Source organism: Neophocaena asiaeorientalis, unplaced genomic scaffold (assembly GCF_003031525.2).
Source record: "Neophocaena asiaeorientalis asiaeorientalis breed wild unplaced genomic scaffold, Neophocaena_asiaeorientalis_V1.1 scaffold607, whole genome shotgun sequence".
Lineage (NCBI taxonomy): Eukaryota > Metazoa > Chordata > Mammalia > Artiodactyla > Phocoenidae > Neophocaena > Neophocaena asiaeorientalis.
Genome location: NW_020173405.1, coordinates 1,826,216 through 1,841,877, shown reverse-complemented (window position 1 = coordinate 1,841,877; position 15,662 = coordinate 1,826,216). Strand labels below are relative to the sequence as shown.

At 49.0% G+C, this 15,662-nt stretch overlaps 1 protein-coding gene and 1 long non-coding RNA gene across 2 annotated transcripts in view; one reads left to right on the top strand and one right to left on the bottom strand.

Annotated features, from left to right (window-relative positions):
• Positions 1 to 1,331: 1,331 nt before the first annotated feature.
• Positions 1,332 to 3,134, bottom strand: LOC112401138 (uncharacterized). Its single transcript, XR_003003529.1, has 4 exons — positions 3,046 to 3,134; positions 2,464 to 2,869; positions 1,668 to 1,838; positions 1,332 to 1,543 (listed from the first exon to the last, which is right to left on the bottom strand). It is a non-coding gene; the product is annotated as an uncharacterized LOC112401138 (long non-coding RNA).
• Positions 3,135 to 14,768: 11,634 nt separating this feature from the next.
• Positions 14,769 to 15,662, top strand: part of LOC112401122 (huntingtin-interacting protein 1) — a 49,116-nt gene continuing 48,222 nt past the window's right edge. The window contains exon 1 of the mRNA XM_024747204.1: positions 14,769 to 14,853. The gene's annotated coding sequence lies outside the window, so the exon portion shown is untranslated. The remainder of the gene's footprint in view (positions 14,854 to 15,662) is intronic.

Sequence of the window (15,662 nt, the reverse complement as noted above, 5' to 3'; positions counted from 1 at the left end):
ACCTTTGGGGATGCAGAGCTGGGGGTTCTCTCCCAGCACAGTGGCAGAGAAAACAAGAGGACGAGGGCTGCACGACAGCAAGGGGCCCGGGTTGCCCTGGGAAGGCCTCTCAGAGGCTTGAAGGTACAGGAGGGAGGCTGCTCCCGTCGGCTCTCTCACTCTGTCCCCACAGAATCTGGAACCGTGGCTGGAGAGGGGTCTTGTCATGTAGACAGGGAGATCACTTCTCTGGGGATTTACAAGCATCCTGGATAGTTTTCAGAGAAGGAAATATAGGTATTTGTCGCTGGAAAAAGAGTGTTCTTTGCAGCCTCTCTACACCCAATCTAGAAAGATTGCAGACGGGGAGTGTGTATTTCTTGTCTGTGTGACCCCATCGGGGGATGGAGAACCAGCCAGGGAGCTGGTTCTAAATGGGGTCACTGGTGGGGGAGGGGGGCCTGGAGTTGAGGAGCTGTTCATACACCTCAAGAGCCCCAGCGCTGAGCCCCGTTCTGTCCCCACTGTCTCCCATACGTCTTCCTCCGGTTCTCTGCTCCCCTCCCCATGCCCCTGCGGCCTCCATTCCCCTCCTGCCTGGCTTGCTGCTTTATCTCCCTCTCCTTCCCTGGTTCCTCCTGTCTCCCCGATGTGGATGGAAAGGCCTAGAGCTCCATCTGGGCCTCTTTTCCTTTTCAAAAACAGAATCAGATCCTGTTTCTCCTCTGCTTAAAGTTCTTAACGGCCTTCAAGGCCCTGCCTGGTCTGGCGCTTCCTGCCCTCCTCTCGCTCTGCTCCAGCCTGACCAGCCTTCCAGCTGTTCCCCAAACACACCAACCACACTGGCTTCTTTAACTTCACATAATACTTTTAAGATTCATCCTATAGTTGGCATGAATCAGTAGTTTTTTCCTTTTATTCCTGAGTAGCTTTCCGTGGTGTAGCTATACTGCAGTTTGTCCCCAGGTGGAAGGACATTGGGATTGTTTCCAGTTTGGGGAGGTGATGAAGACAGAATCTGGCTTCTTTTCATCCTCACTCAAGGGTCCCCATCTGGCCCTGAGACCTTCCATTTCTCACAGGTGTTGGGAACTTTATATATATATATATATTTTTTTTTTTTGTACGCGGGCCTCTCACTGTTGTGGCCTCTCCCGTTGTGGAGCACAGCCTCCGGACGCGCAGGCTCAGCGGCCATGGCTCACGGACCCAGCCGCTCCGCGGCATGTGGGATCTTCCCGGACCGGGGCACGAACCCGTGTCCCCCGCATCGGCAGGTGGACTCTCAACCACTGCGCCACCAGGGAAGCCCCCGGGAACTAATATATTTGAAGACACCTGTGCCCCTTCTTCCCCATCACTCTTCCCCACCACCACTTTCCCTGATTTCTGTTCTCTCATCTGACCTTCTGTGGTTCACCATCCTAGTTGGTTTCCTTTGCACACACCCACCTGATCTGTAATTCTCTCAGAATGGGGCGCCCAGAGCTGAACGCATTATTCGCTGCCCAGCAGCCTCTCCGCACGTGGTAGGATGACTCAGGACTCCAGGTGAGGTTGAAAGCTGTAAAACCAAGGATTGGCTCATGAGCTAGATCTTATAATTCTGTTGATGTAGCTCAAAATGAAATTACCTTCTTAAATTTTATTTTATTATGGTGGCCACATCGTACTGTTAATGAACTTACCGGGAATAAGTTTGGTCCCTTTCACCTGGTTTGCTGTTCGTCCATATGTACTAGGATTCTGGGCCCAGGAATTTTCTGTTTTGTTGTTTTTCGCCCATGGTCATGGTCTACCAGTATCATCCAAATGCATTTACTCCCAACATCAAGATGATGGTAGCCAACAACCAGCACCTGTAAGGGCGGACATCGACCCTCGTGGACCTCCCTGTCTAGCTCAGGGGACACCAAACTTTTTCTGCCAAGGGCCAGACAGTAAATAGTTTGGGCTTTGTGGCCAGCTGCTCCTGCAGCTGTTACTCCTCCCCCCTCCTCCCCTCCTCCCTCTTTCCTCCTCATCCACCTCCTCTGCTTCCTTTAAAAATGTAAAAACCAGGGGCTTCCCTGGTGGCGCAGTGGTTGAGAGTCCACCTGCCGATGCGGGGGACGCAGGTTCGTGCCCCGCTCCGGGAAGATCCCACATGCCACGGAGCGGCTGGGCCTGTGAGCCATGGCCGCTGAGCCTGCGCGTCCGGAGCCTGTGCTCCGCAACGGGAGAGGCCACGGCAGTGAGAGGCCCGCGTACCGCAAAAAAAAAGTAAAAACCAGGGGAATTCCCTGGCGGCTCAGTGGTTAGGACTACGCTCTTTCACTGCCGGTGGGCCTAGTCGGGTAACTAAGATCCCACAACCAATCCCGGCTCATAGGTTATACTCAGGCTGCAGGTCAGGTCTGGCTGGCAGTCAGTAGTTTCGACCCCCAGTAGCCTCTGTTCTTTCTCATCCTTGTCAATGAGATGTTATAAGAGACTGGCAAGCACCTTGATGATGGAAAATCAGACACACACGTTGATGTTTTCCTGAAACGGTGGCCTAGAGTTTTAACGGGAAACCAGGTCAGTCTGGCCTGACTTGCTTCCGTGAACGTAAGTTGGTGCCTGGTGAGCGGCGCCGCCTTTCATTCTGGGAATCTCTCACGAATAACAGGTGGAATTTTGCCGTCTTCTCTTTTGGTAAATCACGATTATCTTCACCCATGTGTGGTCCTTGGGCGCCACTCCATTTCCCCACAATCTCGCCACGCGTGTCACTCTTAACCCCTCGTGTCTTCCTCGTCCAAGTCGGAAGGCTGAGCTCACTCAGCACCGGGAATTCTCTGACAGTCTCCTCACTCGCCTTGGGTTTGCTTTTTCAATGCTCTCTGCCTTTTTCAGTTCAAAGATCATCCTGGACAGAAAAGACAGAAGCAAATTAGGAGTTGACTGGGACTTCCCTGGCGGTCCAGCAGTTAAGACTCCCTGCTTCCAATGCAGGGGATGCGGGTTGGATCTCTGGTGGGGGAACTAAGATCCCACATGCTGCAGCCAAAAGAAAAAAAAAAAAGTTTATCATCAACATCTCACCATTGCTGAAAGCAGCGTACCCATCCCTTCTTGTTCTTTTTGCTTTTCGTGTAATAAGGTAGCCCTTTTGGGGGTCCCACACATTTTCTGGAAGCCTCGTCTCATTTTGGCTTTAGCTTTCTGATCCTGCTCATACACACAGGCATAGGTAACATGTGCACCCGTGCTGCTTTCTTTTTTCATCAAATACTTCTGAAATTGCAGTCAGAGGAGAAGGAAGAAAAGAATAGAAAGAGGAACAGGAAGAGGACGGTCTTTATCTCCCTGTAAACAGTTAACTCTTTGGCGACAAGATCCACTTTCTCCCGCGTCTCCAGCGACACTGGGTATGGTGTCCTGCACCCAGGCAGCGGGTCTAGGCACGAGGATCATCCCTCACAGTCTGGGAGAAGCCCACCTGGAGTTGTGTAGCATAGTTCTACAGCCTAGATGGCGGCCCTGCCCTGCAGAAAGTAGGTATTCAGTCAGAATCATAATTCCTCCGTGTTTTCCACCTTTAAAAAAAAAAATTGTTTTACACATAACATATCACCATCTCAGCCAATATGAAGTATATAATTCTGTAGCATTTAGTACATTCGTGTGTTGTGCCACCAATCACAGCTATCTAACTTCAGCACATTTTTTCGTCGCCCCAAGAGGAAACCCTGTACCCATCAAGCAGTCACTCCCCGTTCCTGAATCTGGCAACTAGCAGTCTGCTTTCTGTCTCATGGATTTGCCTATCCTGGGTATTTCGTATAAATGGAATCATACGATATGTGACATTTTTTGTCTGGCTTCTTAGCATCGTGTTTTTGAGATTCATCCCTGTTGTAGCATAATCAGTTCCTCCTTTTTGTGTGTGGGGGTGTGTTTTTATCGTGGTAAAAACGTACATACCATAAAATTTACCACTTTAATCACTTATAAGTGTACAGTTCAATGGCATTGAGTACTTCCACATTGCTGTGTGACCATCACCACCATCCATCTCCAGAACTTTTTCATCTTCCCAAACTGAAACTCTGTCCCCATTAAACAATAACGCTCCACTTCCCCCTCCTCCCAGCCCCTGGCAAACACCATTCTACCTCTGTCTCTCTGAATGTGACTGCTCTAGGTACCTCATATAAGTGGAATCCAACAGGGTCTGTCCTTTTATGATGGGCCTATCTCACTCAGCATAATGTCCTCAAGGTTCAGCCATGTTGTAGCAGGTGTCAGGATTTCCTTCCTTTCAGGGCTGAATAATATTCCATTGTGTGGATAGACCATGTTCTGTGTACCCATTCCTCTGTGGATGGACACTTGGATGGCTTCCCCCAGTGTTTTCCACTTTGGTTGCTTGTTTCTTCAGTTGTTCTGGGTGCTTCACAGTCCTGGCCACCCTGCTCCCAACACAGGTTTGTACACCTATTACAGAGTTGATTGACATTTTTTAATCTTCTCAACTTTCTTACTCCATCTTCCCCTCTAGATTATCAGACTGCAGAAGAGCGAGTGCCTTTCCTTTTGCTAAACCCTTCGAAATCTGCATGACCCAGAAAATTAGATTACTCACCACCTCTCCAGAAGCCAGAGGATGGTTGGGGGCTTTAGAATGGGAGGGGAGGGAGAGATGTGATCCTAATTTCAATAGTCCTCAGCTTATGAAGTAGATAAGACTCACAAAATACTAAAAAAAAAAAAGAGAAAAAAATACTCTTAGTCTGTTCAGGCTGCCGTAATAAAATGTCATAGACTGGGTGGCTTAAACAATAGGAATTTATTTCTCACAGTGCTGGAGGCTGGGAAGTCCAAGAGCAAGGTGCTGGCTGATTTGGATCTCCATGAGGGCTCCCTTCGTGACTTGTAGACGGCCACCTTCTTGTTGTGTCCTCATGTTGTGGAGAAAAAGAGAGCAAGAGAAAGGGAGCCTACTCTGGTGTCTCTTTTTTAAGGTCACTAATCTCATCATGGGGGCCCCATCCTCATGACCTCATCTAACCCTAAGTACTGCCCAAAGGCTCCAGGTATCATCACACTGGAGGTTAGGGTTTCAACATACAAATTTGGGGGGCACACAATTCAGTTCATAGCACATACCTTTTATAAAAAGCATTTAAATGAGGCAAAGTATTTAGCCATATGGAGCCTAGCTAAGTGCTAAAGGATTGTAAGAAAGGATAACTGAATATCATTAGTTAAGGCAGCTTATATTTAAATAGCAGCAAGATTTTTCATTGGAGAGAAAGAAATGTGACTTGGGAAGGGGAAGATGGAGGTTCCTAGACAGGTGAGTGGAACAAACAAGGTATCACGTGCTGATGAGGATGGCTACTTGGAGAGGGCCAGGCCGAGCAGCCTTTTTCCTCTGTCAGCCCATCCATGTGTCAGGCACAGTGTGTGCACTGGGAGGGAACAGCAGGATCACACGGTCCCTGCCAGCACAGAGCTCACTGTCTAGTGGTGAGACCTACAACAAGCAAAGGAACCAACAAGGGAATTTCAGGTTGAGGTAAGAGCCTCTACAGGAAATAACCAAGATGGTTGTGTCATGATAAAGAGGTACTGCAGGCCAAGGGGTGGGGAGATGCTTTAGATTAGAGAGGCTGCCTAGGAGGTGGTATTTGAACAGCCGGGAAAAGAAGGAACATCCAGCCTTGCAAAGAATGGGAGGCAAAAATCTGACCATTCCAGGCATAAGGAGCATCAGAGACAGAAAGAATTTTAAATGTTTGAAGAACAAAGAGGCAGCCCATGTGGTCGGGGTGTAACAAGTAAGAGGGCAAATGGGAGTTGACACCGGTGTAGGGCTTTGTCCGCCGTGTGGGAGGGCAGGCTTCATTGGTGGTGGCGGGTTCTGTGGCAGGTGGCGTGGTCTCAGGTGTGGTTTATCAAGATCACTCTGGCTTCTGGGCAGAGAGCCACTTGGGGAGGGCTAATCCACTTGGGAAGCTATTTCAGTGGTCCAGTGGGGACATGATAGAGGTTTGGGCTTGGCTGGAGGCAGAGGAGATGGAGAGATAACAGAGGGATTTGGGAGGCGGAAAGGGCAGCATTGCTGATGGGTTGGATGGGAGCATTGAGACAAAGGCAGCAGTTAAGGGTGACTTCTAGGGAGACTGGGAGAGGAATAGTTGGGCAGTGGGGCATGTTGGCAGAAATGAAGAGTTCAAAGCCATGGGCCTGGTTGAGATCACTCAGGAGCAGTAGAGATCTGGGGCGCAGCTGCTGTGGGGTAGAAAGCAAGGCAGGGGACTTCCCTGGAGGTCCAGGGGTTAGGACTCCATGCTTCCGCTGCAGGGGGCTCGGGTTCGATCCCTGGTCAGGGAACTAAGATATCCCGCATGCCACATGGTGTAGCCAAAAAGAAAAAAAAAGAAAGTCAGGCAGGTGGTTGGCATTGAGGCTGCCGAGTAAGCTGAAGGTAGCACAGTGTGGGGAAAGGGACCTGGGTTTGAATTCTGGCTCCACCCGCGGCTGCCTTTGCTTCTTTGGGCAACCTGACTTGGAAAATGGGTCAGATTCCCTACGCTCTAGGGGAGGGGGGATCAGAAGCAAATCCCCAAGTGCAGCGCCTGGTAGAGGCTCAGCTGCTACCACTAATCAATCCGGTGACAACAGTGACGACATTCTATTATTATTATTTCTGATCAAGAGAAGAATTCAAAAGACTTGACATCGGACATCCACTTCCAAGTGTCACGGCCAAGACCAGAGCAGTCTCACTCAGTGCTGAAGGCTATGTTCGGTCTTCTGTGCCTTGCTTGTCTCTTCCCTGAGACTCATGTGACTGTGACTCGGTTCTGAATCTGTCATCCTCACTCAGGCTGCCCCCACCTTTACCATGACGTGCCCCAGCAGTCTTTTGAGTCTGTCTCTCTCCGGCATCACAGCCCACCCTCCCCATCGCCAGCCTTGTTCTTCTCCAGGAGGAGCTGACGGCCCAAAGCATCCCTTTCTGCCCTGCACAGCAGGTATTAACAGGACCACCTGCCTCATCTGTTTACCCCAAGCCTCCAAACCTGACGTGGTGAGGGATGCAGCGTGCAGCCCCCATGCTGGGCAGCATCACCAAGGCCATCGGTGGTGGCCACCTCTGGCTTTGCTGAGCAAATGCCTACCGCCCACTGATGCCCTTTTCATTCCTTCTGTGTCCTTTCTAGCCTACTTCCTCCTTTCTCCTTCTGCCCTGCCTGGTCGCAGGTTTTCCTACACTTGGCCCAGGCACTGGGCCCTCCGGTCCCTGGCTTTGGGACCTGCCTCCCGCACCGGGCACATCCTCCGTGCCTGCCCCTGCCATGGAACCTTTGCGAGCCAGCCCAGCCTTGGCAGCCCAAGCGCTGGTCCCTGCCAGCAGCTGTGTGCGTGACCTGACTGTGGCCAGCTGCCCCCGCAGCACGGGCCCAGGCCTGGCCCCCTGCAGAAGCAAGGCCCAAAGTTTCCCCATTGGCTGCAGCCTGGCTGAGGCTGTCGTGAGGGAGCAGAGGACAGGGACGGGGGCGGTGGGGGGGCGGGGAGCGGAAAGCCGCCCTTCCTACGGTGCCTGCTGATAATTGGCCCTCCGGAACCAGCCTGGGACGCGAGGGCCAGCTGGGTCAGGAAGTGGTGTACAGTGCTGCTCTTTCAGGGGGGACACTGCACGGTCTGAGGTCCTGTGTGACTGCGGCGAAATCTGTAGAACAGCCTGTTCTCAGAGGATGTTCTCTAACCTAGGCCGGAGGTGGGCAGTGGAGCCCCGAATTTCTCACCCTCTGCCCTGGGAGCGCCCCCCAGGCATCGCCCAGCTCCGAACCCAATTATTTAATTCAGAGAAAGTCTGGGGAGGGGAGGGAAAGAGAGCAGATTTTCTCAAGAGACCATGAATCACATACCTGGTACTTTTTAGAGGCAGGCGCACTGGGAAACAGTCATTAAGTCCTTAATGATTTAATAATTTATTAAGACTCTGCCCCGCCTTAGCAGCTGCGGGCCCACGAGGTCAGAAGGCAGGGTCCTCGCCCTTGGGATTTTAATCTTGGCGGGGAGGTAAGACAATATACTTGTTGTCAAACACACGAAGAGAAATGGGAATTTAAAAAGAAAGAAGGAACGAATTCGAAATGATTGGCCAGAGTGGCCTCGCAAGTCTAAAGGAAGGTCAAGTTTGGACTGTGCTCAGAAGACGGGGCAGGATTTCGGATGCAGAAGGAAGTGAGGGGCGTGTGACGCAGGGTGGCATCCCAGGCACCGAGCATTGCACAAGTACAGGAAACTCAGCCTAGCGTGGAACTTCCGCCCTGGATGTGTCCGGTGTCTGAGATTCCGAGGGCCCTGGAGGACCGCAGCCTGCCTTTACGGGCCCAGAGGCTCAGCCCTGCCTCTGAGCCCGAAAAGCCTGCTACAGAAACCAGGTGGTGGGCCTGCAGCTGTGGGCTGGACCCTGCCCGACTTCTCTGTGGGGAAGCGTTGATTGGAGAACTTTGGGCATGTTGGCTGCAGTGGGTGGGCACTCCCAGGAACCTACCAGAGCTGCAAGAGAAGGGTCTGTGCCAGTCCTGACCAGGGCAGCCAAGGCTTGCAGGTGTCTTGTAGCTATTGATTTGGGTAGAGACTTCGTTCCATAGCCCAGGGCTAGGCTAGGTGCTGTGTTGGGGTCCTGGGCTCGTACTGGGGCTGTGACTCTGAATGTCCACACAGAAGTTGTTTCACACTTTCCTTTTTCAGGGCACTGAAAAGGTAACTCCTCAAACTCAGGAGGACGGAGTGGCGTTTGCATCCGGTCCCTCCCCTGCTTCAAGAGCCTTCCATTGGGACTTCCCTGGTGGTCCAGTGGTTAGGACTCCGTGCTTCCACTGCAGGGGACGTGGGTTCAGTCCCTGGTCAGGGAACTAAGATCCCGCATGCCACAGCACGGCCAAAAATAAAAAACATAAAAGAGCCTTCTGTGGATCTCAGTGTCCACCAGGTCACAATTTCTTGCCCTTATAGCCAAAGCCCACCATCATCTGAAGGACGTTTACAGAGTCTAACAGTGAGAAGGAACCTAAAAATCACCTAATCCAGCCTGAGCCTGTAAGTCTTTTTCACAGTAACCCTAAGAAGACGTTGCCATGCCTCTGCCGGTATACTTCTCAAAATGGGGAATTCTCTCTTTCATGAGACAGCTTTAAGTTTATCCAAAAACGGCCTGACTGTACTTCTACCCGTTGGTCTAGTTTTGATCTTTGGAATTATTCTTCCTTCCACATGACCACCTTTAAGAATATTGATATTCCTCTAAGTTGTCTTCAGGCCCCAGGCTTATCCCAGCCCAGGTCACTCTGTTTTAGAAGTAGTCTAGTTTGTTGGTTTCCTTCATAATGTACAAGGTCTAAAACTGAATAGTGTTTTACATGTGAATTTATCTTCATGAGGAATTAGAACCATCCCCTCCCTCATTCGGAACACTGTACACCTTTTAATACATCCAGAGCCAGACTTGCATTTTGATCAGCCACATCACAGCGTTGCTTATATTAAGTTGGCGTCAAATAAAACACCTGTATCATTTTCACAAGTGCTGCTTTGACTCATATCTCCCCTGTGCCAGCGAGTTTAGACCTAAATATAGGAAACTTCCTTTATACCTGCTAGATTGCATCTAGTGAAGTTTCACCCATTTTTCCAGTCTGTGGAAATCATTTGGACTCTGGTTCTGTGTCTCTGTGGTGTGGAGGGCCATGTGTCATGTGGGGATTGTGATCCAGAGCCTGAGCTGTGGAGCCCCACTTCCGAGTCTGAGTTCCAGCTCTACACTGGCCGGTAGAGCAGCCTTGGGCGATTTACATAGCCTTTCTAAGCCTTGGTTTCCTCATCTGTAAAATGAAGATGATTAATACTAATACTCGTAGGATGTAGAAGTTATAAGACTTTAATGAGATAATTCATACAAAATACTTATTAACACAGGGCTGGGTAGTAAGCACTCATTAGCTGCCATTATCTTGATGATTAGAACCACTGCTACTGCCAGTTCACTTCCTCAATCTTTTAAAAATGACTGTTTCTCACCCCAAGCCCCCCCAGCCTCATTGTCCTTTGCTTACAGTGTCCCCTCAGCCCCAGATGCCTGCCTCGTTCTGCCACCTGCCCAGCTTCAAAACCTCTGCAGCATCTTTGATTCTTCCTTCTGTTATGTTCCCTGTAACTGGGAGCTCCTACTGGCCAATCCTATTGGAATTGCTTCACAGCCCACCTTGTGTCGGGTTCTTTCCATTTCACTTCCATCTTTTAGGTTGAGTCCTTTATTCCTTCACTTCTCTGCTATTAATAGCTGCCTCCTTCAACTCTCTTCCCTTCAGCTGCTTTCATCCTTTTCTGCCCCCCTCTGAAGCCCACTGGCCCCCCGCACTCAGTGCTACCTCCCTTTCTGCCTTCACCCCCCGTTCTGCCCTTGCACACACGTGGCCCTGCAGCAGAACTGGCCCTCGCATTCCAAGCCTTTCCGGAGCTAGGCTCGAGGATCCGACCACCAGAATAGTATGACCTTGGGCAAGTGGCTTAGCCTTTCTGTGCAACAACCGTAAGTGCCCCTCGAATCTGTAGGCAGCATCATTGAGAGAAGTCAGTCAATGGCAGGGGAGGCACCGGGGACAGACAGGTGACCCCTTTCTTCCTTCGACAAAGTTTCCCTGGGCAGCATCGCAGTTTCACAGGATCTCTCCTTCCTTTCAACATGTAGAGTACAGGATATTTTCAGTTTTCAGACACACACACACACACACACACACACACACAGTCTACAGTTACAAACTCATGGTATATTATTTTATGTGGCTTAAGGGAATTTTAAGGATTTTTTGTTTGTTTTTGTAAGCAAGGCTCATACTGACCACAAGCTTGGGCAATTGGTCTTTGGTCCATCAGTATAAATAGATATTTGTGGACCAAGTCTAAACCCCACCCATCACAGTCCTCCCTCAAGGCCCTGACGCAGTTTCTAGCATTTCCGGCCAACATGGATTTCTCTTTTTCCATCACAGCCTGTGCTACTGGCTGTCTCTACCAACCCCCTAGAACTTGACCGCATCCAGTTCGCACCCTACTGGATTTGCATCTCTTGGTGTCATCGTACATATTTAGGTCCCTTATAACTCCTTATGAACGCAGGCAACCTTTAAAGGCTCGGCAAATGTGGTCACTTTGCCCAGAGGTCTGTCTGCAGCCAGGGTCCCATCATTGTTCTAGAGCCAGGAGAGAAACATAGTTGAAAGCATATAACTCACCTGAGGAAATCTGAAGGAGAGAGGATGACGTGGGACAGGCATGGAAGCAGAAGCTGAGAAACAAAGTCCAAGGAAGGACTTGTGAAGAGGAAGCTGGAAGCACTGGGTCTCCACAGGACACAAGTGCTGCCTCACTGGGAGATTTTAGGGGGATAAACTTTTTACTTCTTTCTTGCAGTATCTCTTATATGAGATTCCTTCTGGACTGGTCTTACCGATGCACTGACAGCCCACAGCTGTGCTCAGTGGCGCCCCCTGCGTGTGCTGTAGGGGAGAGGGAAAGGAGTATCTGCATTCTCCTTGTCTTCGGAGGTGACTGAGCATGATGGGGAAAGGACCCTGTGTTAGTCTCCTGGGGCTGCCATAACGAATTACCACATAGTGTGTGGCGTAAAACAACAGAAATTTGTTCTCTCCCAGTTCTGGAGGCTAGAAGGTCAAAATAAGGGTGTCAGCAGGGCCACGTTCCCTTTAGAGGCTCTAGGGAAGAATCCATCCTTGCCTCTTCCTAACTTCTGGTGGTTGCTGGCCATCTTTCGCATTCCTTGGCTTGTAGACACATCACTTTAGTGTCAGCTTCCATCTTCACATGGCTGTCTTCTTCCTGAGTGCCTGTGTCCCTGTGTCTTCACCTGGCCTCCTTATAAGGGCACCAGTCATACTGGATTTAGGACTCACCTTTATCCAGTATGACATCATCTTAACTAATTACATCTGCAAAGACCCTGTTTCCAAATGAGATCACATTCACAGGCGCTGGGGGATTTGAACTTGAACGTGTCTTTTTTGGGAAGACACAGTTCAACCCACAACAGAGCTTATGCTATTAAAGAAGTTGAGTCTGGCTGACAGACATAGAAAACAAATTTATGGTTACCAAAAGGGATGGGTGAGGGAGGTAGATAAATTAGGAGTTTGGGATTAACGTATACACACGACTATATATTGGGTTGGCCAAAAAGTTCGTTCGGTTAGTGAATACATTGTTCAATAAAGCTCTTCATGAAAATGAAAAACATCTTTTATTTGTACTTAAAACCGAATGAATTTTTTGGCGAACCCAATATAAAATAGGTAAACAACAAGGATCTACTGTAGAGCATAGGGAACTATACTCAATATCTTATAATAACCTACATGGGAAAAGAATCTGAAAAGGAATATATATATATGTATAATTGAATCACTTTGCTGTACACTTGAAACTAACACAACATTGTAAATTAACTACATCTCAATTAAAAAAAAAGAATTGATTCTGGTAGAGGAAAAAAAAAATACGTGCAATAGTGGACTTAAAGAACACACCCAAAAGTTATGTAAACCAGATATAAAAGACCATATCTTGGTATAACCTATTTTGTACCAAATATACTCATATACATGTACATATACATATATGACATATACATAAGTATGTATTTTTTCCAGATGAAGATTCAAACACAATAAAATACAAACTATAAAACACTTAGAGGAAAATGTAAGAGTCTACCAGTATAAACATGGGGCAGGAGAAACTGTAAGTAAACATAGAAGCTATAAAAGCTAAGATGAACATACTTCACTAGGTAAGGCAATCAACAACCATGGGAACATATAAGGAAATACTCAAAACTTCCTAGCAGTTAGGAAATTACAAGTTCATGATGAAATGTCGCTACACCCGTAAGACCGGCAAAAATGAAAAGAAGTTGGAGGGGATACTTTTGAACATTGCCAGTGGAAATGTGAATTGTTAGAGCCTGTTTACAAAGCGTGATGGCAGCCTTGTTTAGATCCTGATTAGAACAGTTGCAAGAAAGTTGTTTGTTTGTTTAACACAAGAGAGAAATGTGTACACCAACCATTTGATGACATTAAGAAATTATCCTTCAAATTTTAGGTGTGATCATAGTATTATGGTTAAATTTTAAAGAGTCTTTTTTTTTTTTTCTTAGAAGTTCTTATTGAAATATTTACTGGTAAAATGGTATAATGCCTAGAATTTACTTCAGATAATCCAGGGAGCAAGGGAATCAGTGACCAATGGTATAAAGCAAGGGTCAGCACACTAGAGGTGCAGGCCAAATCCAGACCACCTCCTGGTTTTGTAAATAAAGTTTTATTGGAATTCAGCCACAGTCATTCAGTTCCGTATTCATTTAGTATCGCTGAGGTGGCTTTTTCCCTCCAGCAGCAGAGCTGAATAGTTGTGATGGAGAGCATGTGACTTGCAAAACCTAAAATATTTACTAACTGGCTCTACAGAAAATGTTTGTGACCCCTCACCCATAAGGATGCATGTTTGGATGCAAGTTCATAATAATTGGTGCTGGGGACCGACTATATGAGGGCTTATTAGACTAATCATCATATTTGTGTGTGCTTGGACTTTTCCATAATGAAAAGTTTAAAAAAAAAAAAAAAAGTGGACCCAGTAATCTCACTCCTAGTACTCTATCCCTTGGAAACGAAAGCCTCAATTAATAAGGATGTATGTACAAGAATGTTTACTAAAATAGTTTACTGGAAATAAATTGCCTCCCAATACGGGATGCTATAAATCACATCCACCCACGCCATGGAATATTATGTTATCTTTTTAAAGAATGAGCTAGCGTTTTGCCAGTTCACTTGGAGAATGTTTCATGGGATATTTTCAAGTGAGAAGAGCAAGATGTGAAAATGTCTGTGCATGAGAGTCCCAGTTTTATAGAACAGTGACAAAAATAAGCCCTTCGGGATGTAGGGGTGTGTGTGTGTGCGTGCGTGCGTGCACGCGTGCAGGATGCATAACGGGTTGCTAACATGGGTTGGGGGTAGAATGATGTCTGTGGAAGGAAGCAAAGCAAAACAGAAAAAGGCTGTATTTCAAAAAACAGCCTACACGATACGATCCCATGTATGTGTGTGTGTAAGTTACATTTACAGGTATAACGTGCTTTGCTTACTTCAGAAGAGAGTTACGATTTTTAAAACGACCAGAAAGGAGTGAATATTCGTCCTGCCCTAGGATAGAAGTAAGAAAATAAAAGGGAATTTGGTTAGGAGCTGGAAAGTGCCCAAGAGCAGGGAAACAAGAGAGGAGAGTGACCACTGTCAACCCGGGCCAGCTAGGGTAGGCTCCATGGAAGGTTCTAGCTGTGAGAGAGGGGGTGGCTGGACGGTCTTTGAGCCACAGCCCCTCCCTGATCTCAGCGCCTCTTCCTCCTGCTCCCGGAGAAATAATGTTTCCCTGGAGGATGAAAGGCATCCCTTTGTGCAGGCTTTAATTGCCATGTTGGGCCAAGTGAATGAGTGGCATGCGGGCGCAGCAGCTGGGCACAGCCAATGCCAGGCAGCAAAGCCCGCTGCCTTAGGACAGCCCGGGCCAGCTGGCCTGGGAGTGCTGCCCACCTCTGCCCCCCGCAGGGGGGCCCTGCAAGGGGACAGTGGAGCAGAGGGGTCTGCGGAGGGAGGAGAAGGGGCGGGGCGTCTGGGAGGGTCCCAGCCACTGTCAGAAGCTTATTCATCTCATCCTCCTTCCCCTCCCCCCTCCCTCTTGTTTTTCAGACTGTCAGCATCAATAAGGCCATTAATACGCAGGAAGTGGCTGTAAAGGAAAAACACGCCAGAAATATCCTTTTAGATGTTGCTTGGAGGACCGACCCCAAGGGGGTCAGATGGCGGGGGGGCAGGGGTGGGGGGGTGGGGAATGAGGTCGGGGTGAGGCATCCTTGCTCAGCTTCAGGAAGGAGAACCGCCCCCCACCGGCCAGGCCCCAGCAGGGTCTGAACAGTGTGGGTTGGCAACAGCTGGCCTCAGAGCCCACAGCCTGTTGAGGTGGAAGGGACCAAAGCGGCCATCTGGCCCAGTCTCGCCTCTCTCCTGGGACTTAGCTTTTCAGAACTACCGAGTCCTTTGAATTTACTCTCCTTTGAGAGATTTCCTCGGGGCACCAGAGGGGTTTTCACCTGTACCATCAAAGCGCTCTGGCCCTGCACCTTGCCACACTGACCACCCCCTTGGAGACATGCTCAAATGCCCTTCTCTGGACATGAAAGCAAAACAGAGGCCTTGGCGGCAGCGGTTGGCCTTAAGCCGACACAAGGGCTCTACCATGGGAATCAGAGCCACTTGTGTGAACTGGTTCACCCCAAACCAGAGGGAAGAAGATGAGAAGATCAGGGTGGACTAGGGAACTGGTGATTTGAAGATTTTTGCCAAGCCCCCCACACCAAGTTGGTGGAGGTCCTGGGTGACCACCGTCATGGGTCTGTGGCTTTGGAGGGAAGTGCAGGCAACCTGGCCGATGGATTCCTCGGGACCTGCCCTTGAGGTCAAGTCCAGGTACTCGAGGGCTAATCCCCGAATCCTGGAGGAGAGGCTGCCAGTGGGCCAAGGCTTGGTCTCTGTGTGTGCTAGGGCCAAGCACAGGGCAAGGGG